The following is a 22117-nucleotide window of genomic DNA, read 5'->3' as shown; positions in this document are numbered from 1 at the left end:
AAGGCGATTCCCAGGTTTCTGACTCAAGCACTAACATCGGCCTGGTGCCATATGCTGAGACAGGAAACCCCACACTCGACAGCAGGTTAGGTGGGGGCAAGAGTTCAATTTTGAGAATTATTAGACTTGAGATATCTTTAGGAAAGTCAACTGTCTCTTGTACATTTCCTCTTATCAATGACATTAATCCTCTTCATGCAGGCGAAGTCCAGAAGTTATCCATAATTCTTTCATTTTCCTTGCTCTCTACATTCAGTAGAAGTCTTGTCAATTCTACACCTCTTGAGAGCTTTCTGGACTCTTTTCTGCCCTCTTGCCATTACTAGTGCTTATTTTAAGCATTGGCCATTTCCCCTGGACTGTTGCTCTAGCTTCCTAATAATCTCCAGTTTCCTGTGACCCTCTCTTCAGTCCAGAGTTCTGCATACCTTCTTCTGCCAGATCACAAAGGGTTCTTCTGTTCTGGGGGCCGGGGGGTGAGGATTGAGGGGCAGTGTCCAGGCCCTTCTACCACTGTTTCAACCAGAAGAGCTTTGATTTTTTAACATCTTGGGTTTCTGTGTAAAATTTCATTTGAAAGTACATTTAAATTCATAACATAGGTCAGTCAAAACTGGAAAATCTCTTCACCTATTGACTTTTCATCCTATAGACAGTTACTTGAATGATATTTCTAAAACGAATCTGATCATCTCATTTACTGCTGAAAACCTTTCAATGCCTGACAACCTGTAGGGTAAGGTTTAAAATTTATAGCATATCTGTAAGACCTTTTGTGGTTCATCTTCGAACATTCTCACCGGTTCTGTTCCCAGTTTCTTTCAGTCCCCTGAGCCTCTTTGGCTTGGTTCTGGTTTGCTTCCCTTCTTCCACCCGCTTTCCCACACCACTGCCTTTGACCAGTCCTTTGAGACCCTTCTAAGATGTTGTCATTACTATGAAACAGTTATGGGTCATCTCTGGACATAATTAACTCCTCCCTTCTCTGTACCATTTCTCTGCCCCCATACTTATACTAGTTTGCACCCTGGGCGTTGGACCTGAACATGTGCATACATGGCTGTCTTAGACTAACAGGCTATAAACCCCTTGGGCATTGGGCCACGGTATCCTTTGTCTATGTATTGTAAACACAGTCCTTGGCCTGTGGTGGACTTCCATCAGTGTTTGTTGATGTAAATGCAGCCAAAATTGGCAGCAAGAGCTGCTAGGTTTTGTTAATTCTTAGAGATTTAAGGTGTTTGGAATGTAAATACTGGGTTCTTTGGTGCCCCCAGAGCCAGCCCTATTCTAGACAAATACTTAGGATGTGAACACATGTTGGTTGGTGTGATAATTGTTCTACTTTGATTGTGCCAGGCCCCACCTGATATCAAGTAGCTTGTGGGGTGGCTTTTAGGAGTGCATAAAGATTTTCAGTTTGGCACATTAAAAAAAAGCTTCATTGCAATATACTTTACATACCATAACATCTACCCATTTAGACAGTGCTTTTCAGTATACATATTTGTGCATCCATCACCATAGTGTAATTTTAGAATGTTTTCAGCCTGCCAGAAAGAAAAGTTATGCCCATTAGCAGTCACTCTCCACCCTCTCCCACCCCTTCCTAGTACTGGGCAGCCTCTAGCCTATTTTCCGTCTCCATAGAGTTACCTGTCTAGACATTTCATATCAGTAGAATCCTACAATATGTGGTCTTTTATGAATGCCTTCTTTCACTTAGCATAGTGTTTTTGAGGTTCATTCATATTTTAGCATGTATCAGTACTTCATTCCATTTGTTTAGTGCTGAATAATATTACATGTGTGGATATACTAACTTCTGTGTATCCATTCATCAGTTGGTGGACATTTGGATTGTTTCCACTTTTTGGCTTTTATAAATACTGCTATGAACGTTGACATACAGGTTTTATGTAGACATATGTTTTCATTTTTCTTGGATATATATCCAGTAAAATGTCTGGATCTTGAGGCAACCCTCTGTTTAACTGCCAAACTATTTTCCAGAGTGGCTGTTCCAAAGTGGTTGCACCATTTTACATTCTCCCCAGCAGGGTGTCAGTTTCTCCACCTCTTCACCAATACTTGTTACTATCTTTTTTCTTCAGGAACATGACATTTTTTTAAAATTAGAGAATAATTGTTTTGCAGTGTTGTGGTGGTTTCTGCCATACAGCAACGTAAATCAGCCCTAATTGTACATATATCCTCTCCCTCTTGAGCCTCCCCGCGCCCCCCGCCCCCCCCCCCCCACCCCCCAAATCCCAGCCCTCTAGGACTGTCACAGAGCACTGAGCTGAGCTCCCTGTATTGTAGCTGTTCTGGAAGGTTTGAAGTGGTATCTTATTGTGGTTTTGCACTTTTCTAATAATGCTAAGCATATTTTCATGTGCTCATTGCCCATTTGTATGTTTTCTTTGAAGAAATGTTTCATTCAAACCCTTTGTCAGTTCTTTTAATTATTTTTGTCTTTTTATTATTAAATTTTAACATTTCTTTGTAGATGTTGGATGCAAGTCCCTTATCAGACATGTGATTTATAAATACCTTTTCTCACTCTGTTGATTGCCTTTTCACTTGATTGGTGGTGTGAAGCACAAGCATTTTAAATTTTGATCAAGTTTAATGTATCAGTTCTTCCCTTTTTTGCCTGTGCTTTTGGTACCTATCTAAGAAATCATTGCTTAACTCTGGTGCAATTTCTTAAACTTCTCTTTTTCCATTGAACTTTTTTCCTCACTCCCAAAGTGGCCATGGAATCTTTGTAATTTATCTGACAGCCTGTGACTTTTTATAGTCCCCGTTTCACAATGTTGGGTCCATAAATCAGGTAGACCAAAATTGCGTCAGTGCTTGGAGGTAGGGGTGAGGATGGTAACTATTTGTCTTGCTGTCTGGAAGAGGTATTTGCTAGAATCTTTTAATCTGGTGAATAAAAGCTTTTAAAATGTAGATCCAGATGTTGTATAAACAGGCTTTGCAATCTTTCACCAAATGTTTAAGGAATACTATCTAAATTAACTGTGTGCTGGAATCTTGGACTGTGTTTTACACTTACATGTATGTAGTAAGATATTTACAAAAGGGGAGTATTTGGGTGAAGTCTACCAGTGTAAGTTAACAACTGGGAGACCCATACCACCAGATTCATGTCTGCTATGTGAAATTATTCAAAATGTGAGTAGCCCTCATAGTCTTTATTTCACATTTTGGAATATGTTTGTGATGATTCTGGTGCAATTCCCTGTTCTTCCTTTTAGTGCCAGTTTAAGGAATTGCTAATTGTCCATTCTTGCTGGAAAGTACTGATTTCCATTTGAATATAACAGTCTTTTTTGCTGAAACTTTCCTATGGTTGATTCGAGCAAATACAAGAAGCCTTCTGTTTGTGGACTGAATGTTCAGCCAGCCATGACGTGGCCACTATTCTCAATGAAGCTTATTCATCCCTTTCCGTGCTGGTGCATTGTACGGACCTTGCCGAGGATCCTGGGGACTTTGAATGGAGAGCTTCTCCTCTGCTTACCTCCATACACTGTTGGTATTAGGCAGTTCTGTTCTCGATCTTTTCCAGACCTTGTGGATAATTAGGTCTTTTTGTTTTCCATTGATTCCCAATAGTGTCATGGAGATGATAGGCGCTGATTGAGAATCTGTTCTTTTTCTAATAACAAAATGACAATTGATGCTCTGAGAGGTAGTTTTATGTTTTATTTTTGTATACTTGAATATTTATCTTAGACTCAGTGTCATTTTACACAGACATGGACAATATTATATTTCTATAAAATAAAATGAAATGGCTGTTGATGATCTTAGATTCAAAGCTTATTACTCTCTAGGTAAACTCAACTTTTTTATATTTAATCTTGTATACTTGTTGAATAATTAGATTAAATTTTCGGATTAATTGTGGAATTTCACATGTAGATAGAGATGTTCAGATAGAAAAGGAGTTTTTTTGTTCTAGCCCATGACTAGAAGGTAGTTGAAGTTGTTATAAAACTAAGCCTATTATATACTTTGGAAAAATAATGTGCCCTGAAACGTAGCAGGCACTTATTATGAGAGCCTGTTAGAACACAATCAGATCACCATATCATGGATATTGGGAGTGTTTCACAACAATAGTGTTAGGATAAGTACTGTTCCCTGTGTGTGTTAGTTATGACCAAATGGGGGTATACATATCCATGATAGAATATCCATGATAGAATAATATTTGAATTGTTTTTGACTGCATCTTATAACAGGCTTATTTTTTTCAAAATATATATTTAAAAATTTTTATTTTATATTGGAGCATAGTTGATTAGCAATGTTATATTTACTGTATCACAGCAGAGTGATTCAGTTATACATACACATGTATTTTGAATTCTTTTCCCATTTAGATTATTACAGAATATTGTGCAGAATTCCCTGTGCTATACAGTAGATCCTGTGTGTACATGTCAACCCCAAATGCCCAATCTATACCTTTCCCTCTAGTAATCACAAATTCATTCTCTAAGTCTGTGTGTTTCTATTTTGTAAATAAGTTCATTTGTATAATTTTTAAAGTGATATTAAATGATACTGTCCGACTTATTCACTTGGTATGATAATCTCCAGGTCTATCCTTGTTGCTGCAAATAGCATTATTTCATTCTTTTTAATGGCTGAGTAATATTCCATTGTATATATGTGCCACATCTCCTTTATCCATTCATCTGTCGATGGACATTTAGGTTGCTTCCCTGTCTTGGCTATTATGAACAGCGCTCCAGTAAACATCGGGGTGCCTGTATCCTTTTGAACCATGTTTGTCTCTGGATCCATGCCCAGGAGTCATTGTTGGATCATATGGTAACTCTGTGTTTAGTTTTTAAAGAAACCTCCATATTCTACTCCATAGTGACTGTACCAATTTGCATTCTCACCAGCAGTGTAGGAGGGTTCCCTTTTCTCCACGCCCTCTCCAGCATTTATTGTTTGTAGACTTTTTGGTGATGGCCATTTTGACTGTTGTGAGGTGGTATCTCATTGTAGTTTTGATTTGCATTTCTCTAATAATTAGCAGTGTTGACCATTTTTCATGTACCTGTTGGACCTCTGTATGTCTTCTTTGGAGAAGTATCTTATTTTTAGATATCTGTCCCTTTTTTTGATTTTTTTTTTAATATATGTAGAGCTGCATGAGCTGCTTATAAATTTTGAAGACTAATCCCTTGTCAGTTGTATCATTGCTAATATTTTCTCGCATTTTATGGGTTGTCTTGGTATATACTTGCTCTGCATTCTCCACTCCTGTTGCTTTCTTTGAACAGTCACTGAGTTTCAGGGACTCACTGAATAAGCCTGTGACCTGTATTCTAAGAGGAAGCCCAGCTCTGGATCTCTGTGGAGTTTACAGTGGATTTGGGAGGGCTGCTCTTGCCCTAAAGACTGGGTGCTTCCAGAGGAGCTGGCTGGTTCAACAGTTTTCATTTGAGGGACTCAGTCTTGCCCCAGGCACGTTTCAGGAAGCACTTATCTTCATAAGGTTTAGATTGTCTGCGTTCTCTCTCTAGGTAGCCCACAAACAGATGAAGGCTTGGCAGAGCTTCTCCTCTGCTTACCTCCATACATTGTTGGTATTAAGCAGTTCCATTCTCAATCTTTGCCAGACCTTGTAGATAATTTTTGTAGACCTCTTTGGTTTTTTTTTTTATTTTTTATTTTGTTGTAGACCTCTTTGTTTTCCATTGATTCCCAATAATGTCGTGGAGATGATAGACACTGATTGAGAATCTGTTCTTTTTCTAATAACAAAATGACAGTTAATGCTCTTAGAGGCAGTTTTATGTTTTCTTCTTGTATACTTGAACGTTTATCTTAGATTCAGTGTCATTTTACACATATACAATATTACATCTCTACTGATTCCTCCCCATCTACCACCACAGACAGACAGACAGACAGACAGACAGACACACACACACACACACACACACACACACACACTCTGTACCCCTACACATTAAAAACAACTCTTCCCACCAAGAATTGGGATGTGGCTCTAAATTCCTTTATTTCCCTACTTTAATTCTAATCTAAATTTATGTGTAATAGTTGATAATTATTTACTTATTTGAGTATGATCTGTGATATGACAAGTGATTTTTTTTTTTTCCTTGAAAATAGTTCTGATTCCAACAGGTCAACACATTCTAGGTGTATTCTGCTGAATAAAAATGACTTATTGTTTGCTACTTAAAAAAATAAAAAATTAAACGTTTCTCTAAGTCATTCTCTCTTGTCAGTTTTCCTTGATGTGATGCAGGTTTTCTTCACTTCCCACCTAAATTATTTTCCAGTATGTTCATAACTGGTCTCTATCCCTCCCTGTTCTCTCTCCCTTCAAATCTACCTACTTTGCTTCTGATAGAATGACTTTAATGAAAATGCAAGCACATCCTTCTCCTGGTTAGAAAAATGGCCAGTGGTTCCCATGTGTTTTGGGTAAAGTCTAAATTGTAAAGTCATTCTTTGAATCTTGGTGGCTTAACTTTCTGCACTTTTACTGTTTGCTGCTTTGTCTCAGAGTCTGTGTGCTAAACATACTGCCTACTTTTATGACCCCCTGATTCCTTTCATGTCCCACTGTGTCTGGCGTATCCTTTGTACTCAAAGGTTATCTCCTCTTTGGAGCCTCTCTGAACAGGCTATTTGTCTTCATCTGTGCTCACACAGTATCATATTGTATATAGCACTTCTGATATATCACTTTATTGTTCTGTGTACCAATACTTCTGTAAAATGTAATAAAAATGAAATTAAAAAGTGAGATATAAAGAAGACTGAGACTAGAAAACCTCATTTCAAAATTATTAGCTTCAACAGACCTAAAATTACTCAGTTTCTAAATGTTTATGCTCAATTTTGGACTTAACTAAGTTGCATTTTGAGTAGCACTGTATTATAACTTTTATCCGTTTTCCAGTTCTTTGCATGTGTATTTGCTTTCCTGACTAGTCTGGGGCTGCATCTTGTTTATCTTGTGTTTTGCTTTGTCTGGCTTTTCCTCCTTTGTCCCCTAGTCCTTGCCCTCCCCTCCCCAACCCCCCACCAACCCCAAACTAGGTCTTAAAATAGTACACGACACAATTAATCAGTGAATGTTGAGTGAATTGAGTGTAGCAGTGGTTTCATTACCTTTTGATCACAACTGGCTTGCGCTTCAGTTTGCAGAGTCCCGTGGGTAGAGCTTTGTGTTCGTTCATACAGGTAGTAAGTACTTGGAACTTGGTGATGCCGTAGTGAAGTTCTGTTGGGGAAGGGGCTTGCTGGCTCAGTGTGCAGTACACGCAGTCATGTTGCACTCTGCCTAATTTCAGTTGTCTCTGCGTGCACGCAGGACATCTCCACATTCTTAGCACAAGTGATAAAATAGCTCTGTGCTGTAGAGGAGGAGTAGAGAGCTAGTAACACCACTGAAGCAACCTTTTAGCAAATAGTTGCTTTGAGGAGAATGTTTGCTGCCAGTTACAAGTGGAATGCTTCTGATTTTTCTGGTTTTGCTGACATATCACGTGTGCATGCCAGGTCTTCTGGGTGATCCTTGGGGACCTCCAGCCCTCACACCCGGTTCACAGTTCATTAGCCCGTTTGTCTTCAGGATCTGCCTTTTTTTGAAAGTTGTAGTCACCCAGCTTCAGGAGCTGAGAGCTTGCTGCATATCTGTGATTTCAAAACAGGGTTCTACTGTGGTGGCAAGCCCTGGAAACCTGAGTTCCAGCCCCAGCCTCGCTTCTAGTAGATTGTATGACTCTGGGCAAGTCATACTCCCTTTATAACTTGTGTCCTCGATTGAAAATCCACACTAGATTATTTGTAGGGTTTGCCCTTTAATGCTTCCCTTTGGTCCCTGTGGGAATTGATGTTTGCCTGTTTCGATTTTTGTCCTTTAGCTCTGGCTGGTGGCTGTCATATACTGTCATACGTGTACTGTGGCAGCATTTACCATATTATATTGGCATTCTCTTTGCTTTTTCCCCTCCCCTAGCACACTGTAGTTTCCTCAAAGACGTCTTATTCATCTTTGTGTTACCTATTCTATGGTGTCTCAGTTCATACCCGTTAATGTTGGTTGACTAGTTAAGCTGCCCTCTGTCCTTTGTTTTTGCTACAGAGCTTTGTTTAGCACTATGCCTACCAGGGAAGGAACCTTGCATTGGTTGCATATTTGATATCCAGTTAATATATTGCAGAGCTGTTCCAGGTTGTGGACGTCATGAAACGCAGCTGGAGTGATGCTGATCAGTCACATGGCTGTGTACAGCAGGTGAGAGCTGTGGTTATTCTTTGACTGTTCTCCTCTGGAGGGTTTCGGTGATTATTAGCTTGATGAAGGGTTTTGAATTGGTAGTCCTCTGTCTGGTCTGTCTTGGCCTCTGGAAGCTGAGAGAAAGATGTGAGTTCTCTGCCCACAGCCTTCCCAGCCCTGCGGGACAGCCTGCCAAGAATCTCAAGTCACATGCCCAGAGAGTGGCTGCTACATTTTTCCTTGCTCGTCTTTTTCAAGGCTGCTGTTGTTGGGCTTTCTGCCTGGTGTCCCTGAATTGTAGCTCTTTTAGTTCTCTGGGTGGTGAACTCCAAACATTGTTGAGCCGCTGATGCAGTCTTTACTGGGGCTGGATTACCTCAACTGAATAGGCAAAGCATGTTTCTTTGCCACCACATTACCTGGCAGGATTTGCAGCCATGACTCGAACACTGAGCCCATGGTCCTCAGTCCCCATGGCATTCTGCAGAATGTCCCGAGCCCACAGAGTGCACCAGTGTGGCATGTGCAGCAGCCTGTCCTCACCCCTGTCCTGGAGGAGAGAACCCCTCGTCCTGTTTGGTGAGCTCATGGACTAACCCTCATGCTCATTAGCTTCTCTAGGTAGGTATTCGTTGCACATCCTGTTTGCAGAACCGAACCCTGTGCCTCTCTGTAAGATCTCTCATACACCAACGTGTTCAGGTGCCATGAGGAAGGTTTGTACTTTGAGTTATATTGCGATGGTGGTGATAGATTAAAACTGAGCCTCTACACACATTTTCCTGATCCATGTGTTTGCAAAATGGTTCACAAGGTTAGAAATTTAATAGATGGAATATGGTGGAATGACAACACTAATTAAGCTCAAGTTTGTAGAACCACTAGCCTTAAGTTTCCTTAACACAGTGCTCTAAGTAATAGCTGTGGTCTTAGAAGAACCCCATTGCCCTGAGTCGAAAATTTCCCTTTTTTCATCCTTATATGGCCTTTTCTTGCCAATTAATTTCTGTGTTGCCTTGGGAGAATTTATTATCTGAGCTGCAGTTTCCTTCTTTGTAAAAACAAGATACTGTCACTACTCAACTTATGTGGCAATATTAAACATTAAGCATCACGTGAAGGTGTGTACTTGGTGTGGGTTCCGGCTGACCTGTGGAAATCTAAGAAAGGTTCCTTGTTGTTTTCCCGTGAAATTGAACGTATAAATCCTTCACGTATATTTGTGCTGAAAACTAGGAGACGATGTTACAAATAGCATCAAGTAGAAATGGAGGGACTTAATGAAAAAAATGTAGTGAGTATTTCTTAGGCACCAGGCACTGTGAGTGGAGGAGAAGACGGCTTCCTCGAGCTGCTCGCAGTCTTAATGGTAATAGAGAGAAACAGGCAGGCGTTTGCAGAGGGTGTGCTGCGGGGGTGTGGAGGGAGGGCACTCATTCTGCAGTGAGAAGAGCAGAGGCGGTGGCAAAAGGTCAGGCAGGGTTCCAAAAGGAATGTTCTTTTAAAAGCTTTTATTGGAATACAGTTGATTTACAGTGTTGTGTCAGCTTCAGGTGTACAGCAAAGTGAATCAGTTTTACATATATCCACTCTTTTTTAAAATTCTTTTCCCATATAGGCCATTGCAGAATATTGAGTAGAGTCCTCTGTATACAGCAGATTCTTATTAGTTATCTATTTTATAGAGAGTAGTGTGTTTATGTCAGTCCCAGACTTCCTCTGTGGTCCAGTGGTTAAGACTGCCCTGGGCATCGGTTTGATCCCTGGTTGGGGAAGTTCCATGTGCCTTGCAGCGTGGCCAATAAAATAAAATAAAATATTTGAACTGTGGCTTGTTGAGAAGGGGAAGGAGGTTCCAGGCAGAGGGGACTACACGGGGAGTATACCAGAAAGACAAAAAAGTGCAAAGTAGCATGGAGAGTGTAGCAAGTTATTCAGGCTTATTTCATTGTAATGATGTGGCCAGGGCTGGGAGGGGAAGCTGTTGATGGCAGGCCCACAGAAGGCCTTTCTGTCATGCTGTGAAGCTTGACTTGTGTCTTATGGAGAAAGGGCTCATCATCCAAGGCCCTATTCTGGGGTGTGGCATGCTCAAATTTGCATTTTAATTTTTGTACTTCAAGTAGAGTTAATTTACAATGTTGTACCAATCTCTGCTATATAACAAAGTGACAATTATGCACACATCGACATTCTTTTTTTATATTTTTTCCATTATGGTTTTACATTTACATGTTACCAGTATTGCTCCAGTTCAAGAGCATAGAATCTACTGGTGAGAGATACAATGTGGAGAGCAGGGGGTGGGGGGCAGATGCTAAGAGGCTGGTGCGGGAGTTCAGAGGAGAGACGATGCGAGTCTGAACTTAGAGAGCGCATGGCGGGAGGGATGAAAAGGACACCAGCTGAGTAACAGAGGAGGTGAGATCTGTGATTCCTTCATCTTAAAGGATGAGAAGGAACCTAGGGGACTCTTCTAGGTTCTTGTTTTAGGTGCATAGGAATGGAGAATAAAGGAGGAAGGTCAGATTTTGGAAAAAGATTATAAGTTCAGTTCTGGACAAATTGAATTGGTGCTGCCTGTAAAACGTGACCCAAGGGAAAGGAGAATTAGGAAACAGTTCAATATGTGGGTCTAGGGCTTAAGGCCGGAGAAGGCAATGGCACCCCACTCCGGTACTCTTGCCTGGAAAATCCCATGGACGGAGGAGCCTGGTAGGCTGCAGTCCTTGGGGTCGCTAAGAGTCGGACACGACTGAGCGACTTCACTTTCTCTTTTCACTTTCATGCATTGGAGAAGGAAACGGCAACCCACTCCAGTGTTCTTGCCTGGAGAATCCCAGGGACGGGGAAGCCTGGTGGGCTGCCGTCTCTGGGGTCGCACAGAGTCGGACACGACTGAAGTGACATCATTAGCATTAGGGCTTAAGGAGGTCAGAGCCAGAGATGTAGCTTTTCATCTTGATCAATAATGATGAGGCAACAAGCAAGTGAAATGGTTCCTTTGTTCAGGTACTGTGACAGAGGGACAGGCATTTGTAATATTGAATATATCACAAATGAAGCTGTCATTAAAAATGTCTGGTAGATACCCCTCCCCTCCTACCTCAGTTCTCTCGTTTGTAGAGATAGGATCCTGTTATCTCCCTTTTCTCTCTCAATCCCCATAGTGCCTTTTCGTTTGAAATACTGCTTCGAAATTAAATAAGACTGAACTTTGAAGAGTCTTAAATTTTAATGTGATACTTTGCATAACTCCAGCTGCATTTTAATGTGGCTTCGCATAACTTCTGATACCTCTGGGAGTCCTTATCAGCAATTTATTATTATTATTATCATTAGCTCTCAGAAAAAAAAGTTGAGAGAAAATTATTAGGACAATCAGGATGTATTCTCTAGTCTATAGAAGGGATAAGTGCACCGTCTGGGCTGCCATGGCCTCTTGTCCTCTCCCTTGGCACGCCCTGCCTTCCGTCCCCTGGGGGCTCTGCAGTTTTAGGTCAGAAGCAAAGTCTTACTGAGTGGCAGTGCTCACTCACAAAGTGCTCGCAGCTCATAACTTTTTGGAGCATCTTCCATATCCTCACCTTTCTTCCTGCCATTCCCTCTTCTTTTCTTCACCCTGCTTCAGTAAAATTAGGAAATCTTATTCTTGGATGTTTTCATTCTGTTTGTTTGTGGTCTATACATATTTTCCTTAGTTTTCTTCTTGTCGGTGTTGAGATTGATGGTAACCTGTCCCTATACTATCCTCTTCCATTTGAATATGAATAGAAAATCAGCCATGCTGCTCTGGTTTCCTAGAAATTATAGCTTTACCTGTTTTAAATTTTTCTTTCTCTCTTTCCTGCTGTCCATTAACATGACAAGTACTCTAGGTTCAATCACTGCTGCTTCCCCTGCCCCCACCTACCTCTTAAGGCTCTGTACTGTATTGATCTACCTCCACGACCAACCACACTTGCTTAAATACCTCTTATACTGGGATGTTCACTGTCTCATATGGCTCATTTCATCTTCAGCAGCTTCAGTTGTCAAAATGCTTTCTTTATGTAACACAGTGATATTGTGATATATTAACCAGTGTACTTTCTCTCCCTGGTATTCCCTACTGCCCTCTGACAGTTTTGCTTTCTCTAATTAGCAGTGGAGGGAAGAGATACATCAGCAGGATGCAGAGAAGAGGCAAGTGTTTGGTTGTTGAATTTCAGAAATTTACAATGTCTGGGTCTGACTGTAAAACTAAATTTGGAAAAGTCAGGAGAAAAGATTTTTGTAGACAGGTTGAGAAAGAGCCTCCTGGAGGAGGGCATGGCAACCTGCTCCAGTATTCTAGCCTGGAGGATCCCCATGGACATAGAAGCCTGGGGGGCTACAGTCCATGGGGTCGCAAAGAGTCAGACATGACTGAGCAACTAAGCTCACAGGAGTTGAGAGAGCCCAGATACTGGCCCTGTGCTTGAGAGGACCTCTGGGAAGGGTTGATGAAATCTAGAGGAAGATGGACTTCTCTTTAAGACTTCATAGCAGAACTGCAAAGATTACGTTTCTGACCCTCGGCAAGATGGGGGCCTATGATCAAAGTTAAGTTTAGTTACTGAAAAAAATGTAGAGAATGAAGTTATCACATTTCTTTTTTTTTTTCTTTTTTTTAAAATTTTATTTTATTTTTAAACTTTACATAATTGTATTAGTTTTGCCAAATATCAAAATGAATCCGCCACAGGTATACATGTGTTCCCCATCCTGAACCCTCCTCCCTCCTCCCTCCCCATTCCATCCCTCTGGGTCATCCCAGTGCACCAGCCCCAAGCATCCAGTATCGTGCATCGAACCTGGACTGGCAACTCGTTTCATACATGATATTTTACATGTTTCAATGCCATTCTCCCAAATCTTCCCACCCTCTCCCTCTCTCACAGAGTCCATAAGACTGTTCTATGCATCAGTGTCTTTTTTGCTGTCTCGTACACAGGGTTATTGTTCCCATCTTTCTAAATTCCATATATATGCGTTAGTATACTGTATTGGTGTTTTTCTTTCTGGCTTACTTCACTCCGTATAATAGGCTCCAGTTTCATCCATCTCATTAGAACTGATTCAAATGTATTCTTTTTAATGGCTGAGTAATACTGCATTGTGTATATGTACCACAGCTTTCTTATCCATTCATCTGCTGATGGACATCTAGGTTGCTTCCATGTCCTGGCTATTATAAACAGTGCTGCGATGAACATTGGGGTACACTTGTCTCTTTCCCTTCTGGTTTCCTCAATGTGTATGCTCAGCAGTGGGATTGCTGGATCATAGGGCAGTTCTATTTCCAGTTTTTTAAGGAATCTCCACACTGTTCTCCATAGTGGCTGTACTAGTTTGCATTCCCACCAACAGTGCAAGAGGGTTCCCTTTTCTCCACACCCTCTCCAGCATTTATTGCTTGTAGACTTTTGGATCACAGCCATTCTGACTGGTGTGAAATGGTACCTCATAGTGGTTTTGATTTGCATTTCTCTGATAATGAGTGATGTTGAGCATCTTTTCATGTGTTTGTTAGCCCTCTGTATGTCTTCTTTGGAGAAATGTCTATTTAGTTCTTTGGCCCATTTTTTGATGGGGTCATTTATTTTTCTGGAGTTGAGCTGTAGGAGTTGCTTGTATATTCTCGAGATTAGTTGTTTGTCAGTTGCTTCATTTGCTATTATCTTCTCCCATTCTGAAGGCTGTCTTTTCACCTTGCTAATAGTTTCCTTTGATGTGCAGAAGCTTTTAAGGTTAATTAGGTCCCATTTGTTTATTTTTGCTTTTATTTCCAATATTCTGGGAGGTGGGTCATAGAGGATCCTGCTGTGATGTATGTCAGAGAGTGTTTTGCCTATGCTCTCCTCTAGGAGTTTTATAGTTTCTGGTCTTATGTTTAGATCTTTAATCCATTTTGAGTTTATTTTTGTATATGGTGTTAGAAAGTGTTCTAGTTTCATTCTTTTACAAGTGGTTGACCAGAGTTCCCAGCACCACTTGTTAAAGAGATTGTCTTTAATCCATTGTATATTCTTGCCTCCTTTGTCAAAGATAAGGTGTCCATATGTGTGTGGATTTATCTCTGGGCTTTCTATTTTGTTCCATTGATCAATATTTCTGTCTTTGTGCCAGTACCATACTGTCTTGATAACTGTGGCTTTGTAGTAGAGCCTGAAGTCAGGTAGGTTGATTCCTCCAGTTCCATTCTTCTTTCTCAAGATTGCTTTGGCTATTTGAGGTTTTTTGTTTTTCCATACAAATTGTGAAATTATTTGTTCTAGCTCTGTGAAGAATGCTGTTGGTTGCTTGATAGGGATTGCATTGAATCTATAGATTGCTTTGGGTAGTATACTCATTTTCACTATATTGATTCTTCCAATCCATGAACATGGTATATTTCTCCATCTGTTAGTGTCCTCTTTGATTTCTTTCACCAGTGTTTTATAGTTTTCTATATATAGGTCTTTAGTTTCTTTAGGTAGATATATTCCTAAGTATTTTATTCTTTCCGTTGCAATGGTGAATGGAATTGTTTCCTTAATTTCTCATTCTATTTTCTCATTATTAGTGTATAGGAATGCAAGGAATTTCTGTGTGTTGATTTTATATCCTGCAACTTTACTATAGTCATTGATTAGTTCTAGTAATTTTCTGGTGGAGTCTTTAGGGTTTTCTATGTAGAGGATCATGTCATCTGCAAACAGTGAGAGCTTTACTTCTTTTCCAATTTGGATTCCTTTTATTTCTTTTTCTGCTCTGATTGCTGTGGCCAAAACTTCCAAAACTATGTTGAATAGTAATGGTGAAAGTGGGCACCCTTGTCTTGTTCCTGACTTTAGAGGAAATGCTTTCAATTGTTCACCATCGAGGATAATGTTTGCTGTGGGTTTGTCATAGATAGCTTTTATTATGTTGAGGTATGTTCCTTCTATTCCTGCTTTCTGGAGAGTTTTTATCAGAAATGGATGTTGAATTTTGTCAAAGGCTTTCTCTGCATCTATTGAGATAATTATATGGTTTTTATTTTTCAATTTGTTAATGTGGTGTATTACATTGATTGATTTGCGGATATTGAAGAATCCTTGCATCCCTGGGATAAAGCCCACTTGGTCATGGTGTATGATCTTTTTAATGTGTTGTTGGATTCTGATTGCTAGAATTTTGTTAAGGATTTTTGCATCTGTGTTCATCAGTGATATTGGCCTGTAGTTTTCTTTTTTTGTGGGATCTTTGTCAGGTTTTGGTATTAGGGTGATGGTGGCCTCATAGAATGAGTTTGGAAGTTTACCTTCCTCTGCAATTTTCTGGAAGAGTTTGAGCAGGATAGGTGTTAGCTCTTCTCTAAATTTTTGGTAGAATTCAGCTGTGAAGCCGTCTGGACCTGGGCTTTTGTTTGCTGGAAGATTTTTGATTACAGTTTCAATTTCCGTGTTTGTGATGGGTCTGTTAAGATTTTCTATTTCTTCCTGGTCGAGTTTTGGAAAGTTGTACTTTTCTAAGAATTTGTCCATTTCTTCCACGTTGTCCATTTTATTGGCATATAATTGTTGATAGTACTCTCTTATGATCCTTTGTATTTCTGTGTTGTCTGTTGTGATCTCTCCATTTTCATTTCTAATTTTATTGATTTGATTTTTCTCCCTTTGTTTCTTGATGAGTCTGGCTAATGGTTTGTCAATTTTATTTATCCTTTCAAAAAACCAGCTTTTGGTTTTGTTGATTTTTGCTATGATCTCTTTTGTTTCTTTTGCATTTATTTCTGCTCTAAGTTTTAAGATTTCTTTCCTTCTACTAACCCTAGGGTTCTTCATTTCTTCCTTTTCTAGTTGCTTTAGGTGTAGGGGTAGGTTATTTATTTGACTTTTTTCTTGTTTCTTGAGGTGTGCCTGTATTGCTATGAACTTTCCCCTTAGGACTGCTTTTACCATGTCCCACAGGTTTTGGGTTGTTGTGTTTTCATTTTCATTCGTTTCTATGCAAATTTTTATTTCTTTTTTGATTTCTTCTGTGATTTGTTGGTTATTCAGCAGCGTGAAGTTATCACATTTCTTGCACATTTCTGATATGTAGACTGAGATTTGTATATATTATCTCTATTTTGAAGAACAGTGAGATGCAGTGGAAAATTGCACAGGCTTAGAAACCAGTTTAATTTCGGTTTAAATCATGTAATATCCTAGTCAAGTTACTTAATCTCTCTGAGTCTGCTTTTTTCATTCGTGTAACTGGAATAAAAATACCCACCTCGTGGAAGTGTTTTGATGCTTAGATGAAAGATGCATACAGTCTCTAGAGTGATGTCTGGCTTAGTAATATGCACTCAAAAATATTCTTTTCATTTAATTTTTTCTTTCGGTATTGCCTCTTATTTTGTCCTCTCAAGACTTAATAGAACATATCTGAATACTTCTTTCATCTTACGGGCTTGCATATACTTGAAGACGAGTATCCTTGGCAGTGCCTCATGCTGTCTTGCATATTTGAGAAGCAGTGTGACATCGTGCATTCTGGAGTCCATTGCCTGGATTTGAATCCCAGCTAGGCCTCTTACAAGCTTTGGTAAGCTACCTAACTTCTTTGGCCCTCAATTTCCTTGTTTGTAAAATGGCGTAATGACAATAATACCTATCTAGAAGTGGTTGTGGATATTAAAGATACTAATACATATGAAGACTTCAGATGCAAGGTAGTTAACTAGGCATAGAATAAGTGCCTCTTGGTGACAGAGACAGTGGTACATGGTTACCTAGTCCTGTTTTATTTTTCTTTTTAGAGCCAGGCCAAGGCTGCTTTTTCTTGCCTTTCTGGCATTTAGGTTGGGGCCGCTTATTTATTCTAAATAGTAGATTATAAGTGGAGGTGACAGGTGTCATTTATGAGCCAAAGCACTTTGCCATATGGATTGTAGAGACCCACATGTTGACTTGATTATATCACAAGGTGATACTAGACTGGATGCCTGAGTCGCCATTTAGTAGAGGACTTTTGGATCTACAGAGAATATTGTGTGAGCAAGAAGTAAACTTTGTTTAAAGCTGCTGAGAATTCAGGGTTAATTTGCCTAACCATAGGGCATGATGTAGTCTATGAAGATTAATATTATGGCTATTATGATTATTGACTAGTTAAATACTAAATGAAAGAAACTGTCAAGAGGCCTTTTCATTGAAGGCATTAAGGAGAGAGGAGGGGATTTTACTAAGGAAACAGGGCTAAGAGACGGACATTAATTTTTCTGTTTCAAAGAGGTTACATGAAAGTTTATGTCTGGGTGATGAAATTCTTTGGCCTTCTTCTTCTTGCCCCATATCCTATAATAGAAATTTACTTGTTTTAAAGGTTCTTGTATCTTGTTAAACTTCAAACAGTTGTGTTTTGGAATCAGTTCAGTTCAGTCACTCCGTCATGTCCAACTCTGTGTGACCCCATGAACTGCAGCACACCAGACCTCCCTGTCCATCACCAACTCCCAGAGTCTACCCAAACCCATGTCCATCGAGTCAGTGATGCCATCCAACCATCTCATTCTCTGTCGTCCCCTTCTCCTCCTGCCCTCAATCTTTCCCAGTATCAGGGTCTTTTCAAATGAGTCAGCTCTTCGCATGAGTTGCCCAAAGTATTGGAGTTTCAGCCTCAACATCAGTCCTTCCAATGAATACCCGGGACTGATCTCCTATAGGATGGACTGGTTGGATCTCCTTTCAGTCCAAGTACTCTCAAGAGTCTTCTCCAATGTCACAGTTCAAAAGCATCAATTCTTTGGCACTCAGCTTTCTTTATAGTCCAACTCTCACATCCATACATGACCACTGGAAAAAGCATAGTCTTGACTAGGCGGACCTTTGTTGGCAAAGTGATGTCTCTGCTTTTTAATATGCTGTCTAGGTTGGTCATAACTTTCCTTCCAAGGAGTAAGCGTCTTTTAATTTCCTGGCTGCAATCACCATCTGAAGTGATTTTGGAGCCCAGAAAAATAAAGTCAGGCACTGTTTCGACTGTTTCCCCATCTATTTGCCATGAAGTGATGGGACCGGCTGCCATGATCTTAGTGTTTTGGAATGGTGATTGATAATTTTATTAGTCAGTGAGTTAGCTCAGCTCGTAAAGAATCTGCCTGCAATGCAGGAGACCCTATTTGATTCCTGGGCTGGGAAGACCCCCTGGAGAAGGGATAGGCTACCCACTCCAGTAGTCATGAGCTTCCCTGGTGGCTTAGATGGTAAAGAATCCACCTGCAATGTGGAGGGCCTGGATTCGATCCCTGGGTTGGGAAGATCTCTGGTGGAGGACATGGAAACCCACTCCAGTATTCTTGCTTGGAGAATCCCTATGGACAAAAGAGCCTGCAGGGCTACAGTCCATGGGGTTGCAAAGAGTCAGACATGACTGAGTGACTTAAGCACATCATCAGATACCATTTGATAGTACTGACATCAGCATGAGAGGAGTTTGAAAAGATAGTGCCCAAGTTAGAGCTTGTTGTTACCATTAGCCAGAGAAAAAAGTTGGGAAAATAAATTTATTTATAAAGAGAAGGTAGTGACTTCACTTTTGGACACTGAGTTTGAAGGGTATTAACATGGTAGTTGGAAGTGTGACATTCTACTTCCCTTTGAAAGCTGGGCTAAGAGTGCTTTAGATGAAGACTTCTTGTTTTTACCCTCAAATAACCCCAGTCCCTGATTTTATATTTGATAGAACATATCTTAGAAATTTTAGAACAAGTTTGTGGAAATATATGATTTATTATATAAACTTTGGACAAACTTTCTATGAGCACATCTTTTGTACAGTAAGAGGTACAAATTTATCTGCTAAATATAATAATGAAAGCTACATGAAATGAGTAAAAATTTTTTTTTTTTTAAGGAAAGGTACTACTGATAAAAATAGAAAAGTAGAATGGCACTTTAAAAATATATATTTGGCTTTGTGAACAAAATAATTTTTCTTTTTCCGGGCAAAGTTTCTTCAATAAAAAGATAAGAGAGGAGAATTTCTTCTCTGTCAAATTTAATCTGTAGCCATCTGCTGCTGTATCTCATTATGTTCTTCTGTAATTAGAGCAATTAGGATGAGGCTTGCACTATATATTGGTCTTGGAAAGAGGGTTGATCTATTTGCAGGCTTATTTTGAGAGACTGGAGATTAATGGTCTAATCTTTTTTGTAAACTGATGGAAACTGAGAAACGTTTACTCAAAGAAGGGCAATTTTTTTCTCTTCTCTGCAGTGTTGCTTTCTTATCACTGTGGTGATGAGGTATCTTGATAAATATGGTTTTTAATGAAATTAACTCAGAAGATAATGGAGAAGAAAGATTGTAGAAGAGCAGAGAGGAGATGAGCTCTGTGGAGTGCTGATTGTGGTAGAAGCCTCTCCCCCAAAATTTGACACTGAACTGCTTGTTCGAAGAAAGGAATGGAGAACAGGAGAATTGAAAGGAGACACATTGATTAGAGATGTGCTGAAGTCTCTTTGGGGGAACCAGTCACATGAATGTGGTTTGTGTGCTGAATAAGAGCACTCGGATTAGGTGCTGTAACAAGGATATGCTAGAGAATTGTGGGACCCCCTCGAATAAGACTGCATGGCCCTCAACATACGCAGGTAGAATTAGTGTGCTTTTCCATGACCTGGGAGGGACTGAGAGTTCTTCCCTGTGGCTCTGTTTCCTCCTCGCTCTTTCGTCTTCACTGCAGTTACTAATACATTAGTGGTGATTCTCATTACCGACAACTGAACTGCTGTGTTATTTTCCAACTGATCTTTGTTAAACCATTATCTACTACCACTCAGTCTACCTGTGACCACCAAATAAATACATTTTTATGAAACATCATTTCCGTCTCTCTTTTTATTCACGTGCTTTCTGCATTCTCCAAAATGCCACACTTCTTATCCTGTCATTCAGGGTATATGAATCCTAGTGTTCATGTCTCCTGAAAGGAGACTGACCCACGTTATCATCCATAGCTCTTCTGCATGAACCCTACAATTTGAAGCTAGTTTAGTGTCTTCCTTGTCTTAAGAATGGTTCATGTACATGTCTGCTGCTGATTCTCCACGTGAGCTGTTTTTCTTTTCTGAAACCCTCCTTGTTTCTCTAAGTCTTAATCCATGGTCCACCTCAGTACTTAAATATCCTCAGTATTTTCTACCACTATTGTCCTTTATGTTTTTATTTAATAGTCTGTACAGTGCTCAGAATAGTTGTTCATAATGTAATGGAGGCTGAACAGTTGGTGGTGATTGAACCATGCACCTTTAAAGTAAGTGGAAGAACTTTAGAGATCGAGATGGCCCTTCTTGTTCTGAATTTCAAGTGGTTGTGGCACCAGGTCTCTGGGGACTCAGACAGACGAGTCAGCTGAAAGAAATGAATTGGGTCTTTATTTCATTTATTCGTTTAACCTTCTGACAGAGCCCTGGTGGCACTGAATTCCATTGTGCTCAGGCAGTTGACAGAGACGACCATTTTCTCTAGTTTTAAGGGGACTTATCCTGGATGCTCTGAGTGTGTTTAGCTTCTGGGTGGGTGCCCGGGGCTGCATGCATGGAACAGTTAATTCTAGGGGCTGTCCGTGCTCCGCTCTATTCAGATCAGAGCTTATTTATGAGTGCCAGGCCACTGCTGAGCTTGGCACATGCTGGTGGGCAGGGGAAGCCTGCTGGCTCTGCACATATGACAAGTTCTGCTCCTGCTGGGTGGGGCACATGCTGGGGTGAGAGAGCAGCAGAGGGGCAAAACACTGGGAGTGAGAGACTGGGACTGAGCAGTAGGAGCAGAAAGAAAAGGAGGCATTAAAACACACACACACACACACACACACACACACAAAACCAGAGGGGATTGGCACCACGTTCCAGGTTGAAGCAGCCAGGGAGAGCAGGGTTGTCTTTCTCGGTATCTTGAATCTTTATCTGGATCCTAGTATCACCTGGAGGTAACTGACTCCAACCTTTTTCTCATTTACAGTGTAATCTACGCCTTATCCCAGCTCTACTTTAAAAAGATGTTAACTCTGTAATAAAGGTGTCCATATTTTAGTTCTCCAGAGTTACTGAACTCTGTATTTTAGTTATGCCAGTGAGACCCTGATCTGCATTTCTGAAACTGTTTCATTTATCCTTGAATTATACCTCCAAAGCATTAAGCTATAGCTTTTATAGTCATGGCATCTGCCCAGAGTGACCAGGATACAGCTATTCAGTGCTATAACCATACTTTATGTTTCCAGCACATAGATTTTATTGCTTCAGAATGGCAAATTAAGAGTAATAGTGGTAAAGAACCCCCCTGCCAATGCAAGAGACATAAGAGACATGGGTTTGATCCCTGGGTCAGGAAGATCCCTTGGAGGAGGACATGGCAACCCACTCTAGTATTCTTGCTTGGAGAATTCCATGGATAGAGGAACCTGGTGGGTTATAGTCCATATGGTCGCAAAGAGTTGGACTCAACTGAAGTTATTTAGCATGCTGCAGGAATTGCACATCTGTGCAAATGCATCCATTCAACAGCTGTTTATTAAGCAAGTATTCTCTGGTATGAAAAATGTGAAGATCCTTGTCCTCACAGAACCTGCATTTTGGCAAAGAGAGACAGACAATAAACAGTAAAAAAAAAAAAAAAAAAAAAAAGATATGCTATGTTAGGAGCTGATGTGTGCACTGAGCAACAGAGAAAGGAGAGAATGGCAGGGAAATAATGAGCCTGAATATAGATTAATATTTCCTATTTGAATACATTTAAAAAAATATGTAATTTGAAGAGATTGTACCTTTTCATGGATTTTTAGGACTA

The 22117-nt window shown here is 40.1% G+C and overlaps 1 protein-coding gene and 1 long non-coding RNA gene across 4 annotated transcripts in view; both read left to right on the top strand.

Moving 5' to 3' along the window:
* Positions 1-22117, top strand: part of IGSF11 (immunoglobulin superfamily member 11) — a 143628-nt gene that overhangs the window by 41972 nt on the left and 79539 nt on the right. The window lies entirely within an intron of this gene.
* LOC129643560 (uncharacterized) lies at positions 8237-20111 on the top strand. The gene is made up of 3 exons (XR_008710387.1): positions 8237-8311; positions 16695-16870; positions 19544-20111. It is a non-coding gene; the product is annotated as an uncharacterized LOC129643560 (long non-coding RNA).

The sequence above is a fragment of the Bubalus kerabau genome, chromosome 2 (assembly GCF_029407905.1).
Source record: "Bubalus kerabau isolate K-KA32 ecotype Philippines breed swamp buffalo chromosome 2, PCC_UOA_SB_1v2, whole genome shotgun sequence".
Classification (NCBI taxonomy): domain Eukaryota; kingdom Metazoa; phylum Chordata; class Mammalia; order Artiodactyla; family Bovidae; genus Bubalus; species Bubalus kerabau.
The sequence above is the reverse complement of the archived record's forward strand: the minus strand, read 5'-3'. Positions and strand labels throughout refer to the sequence as shown.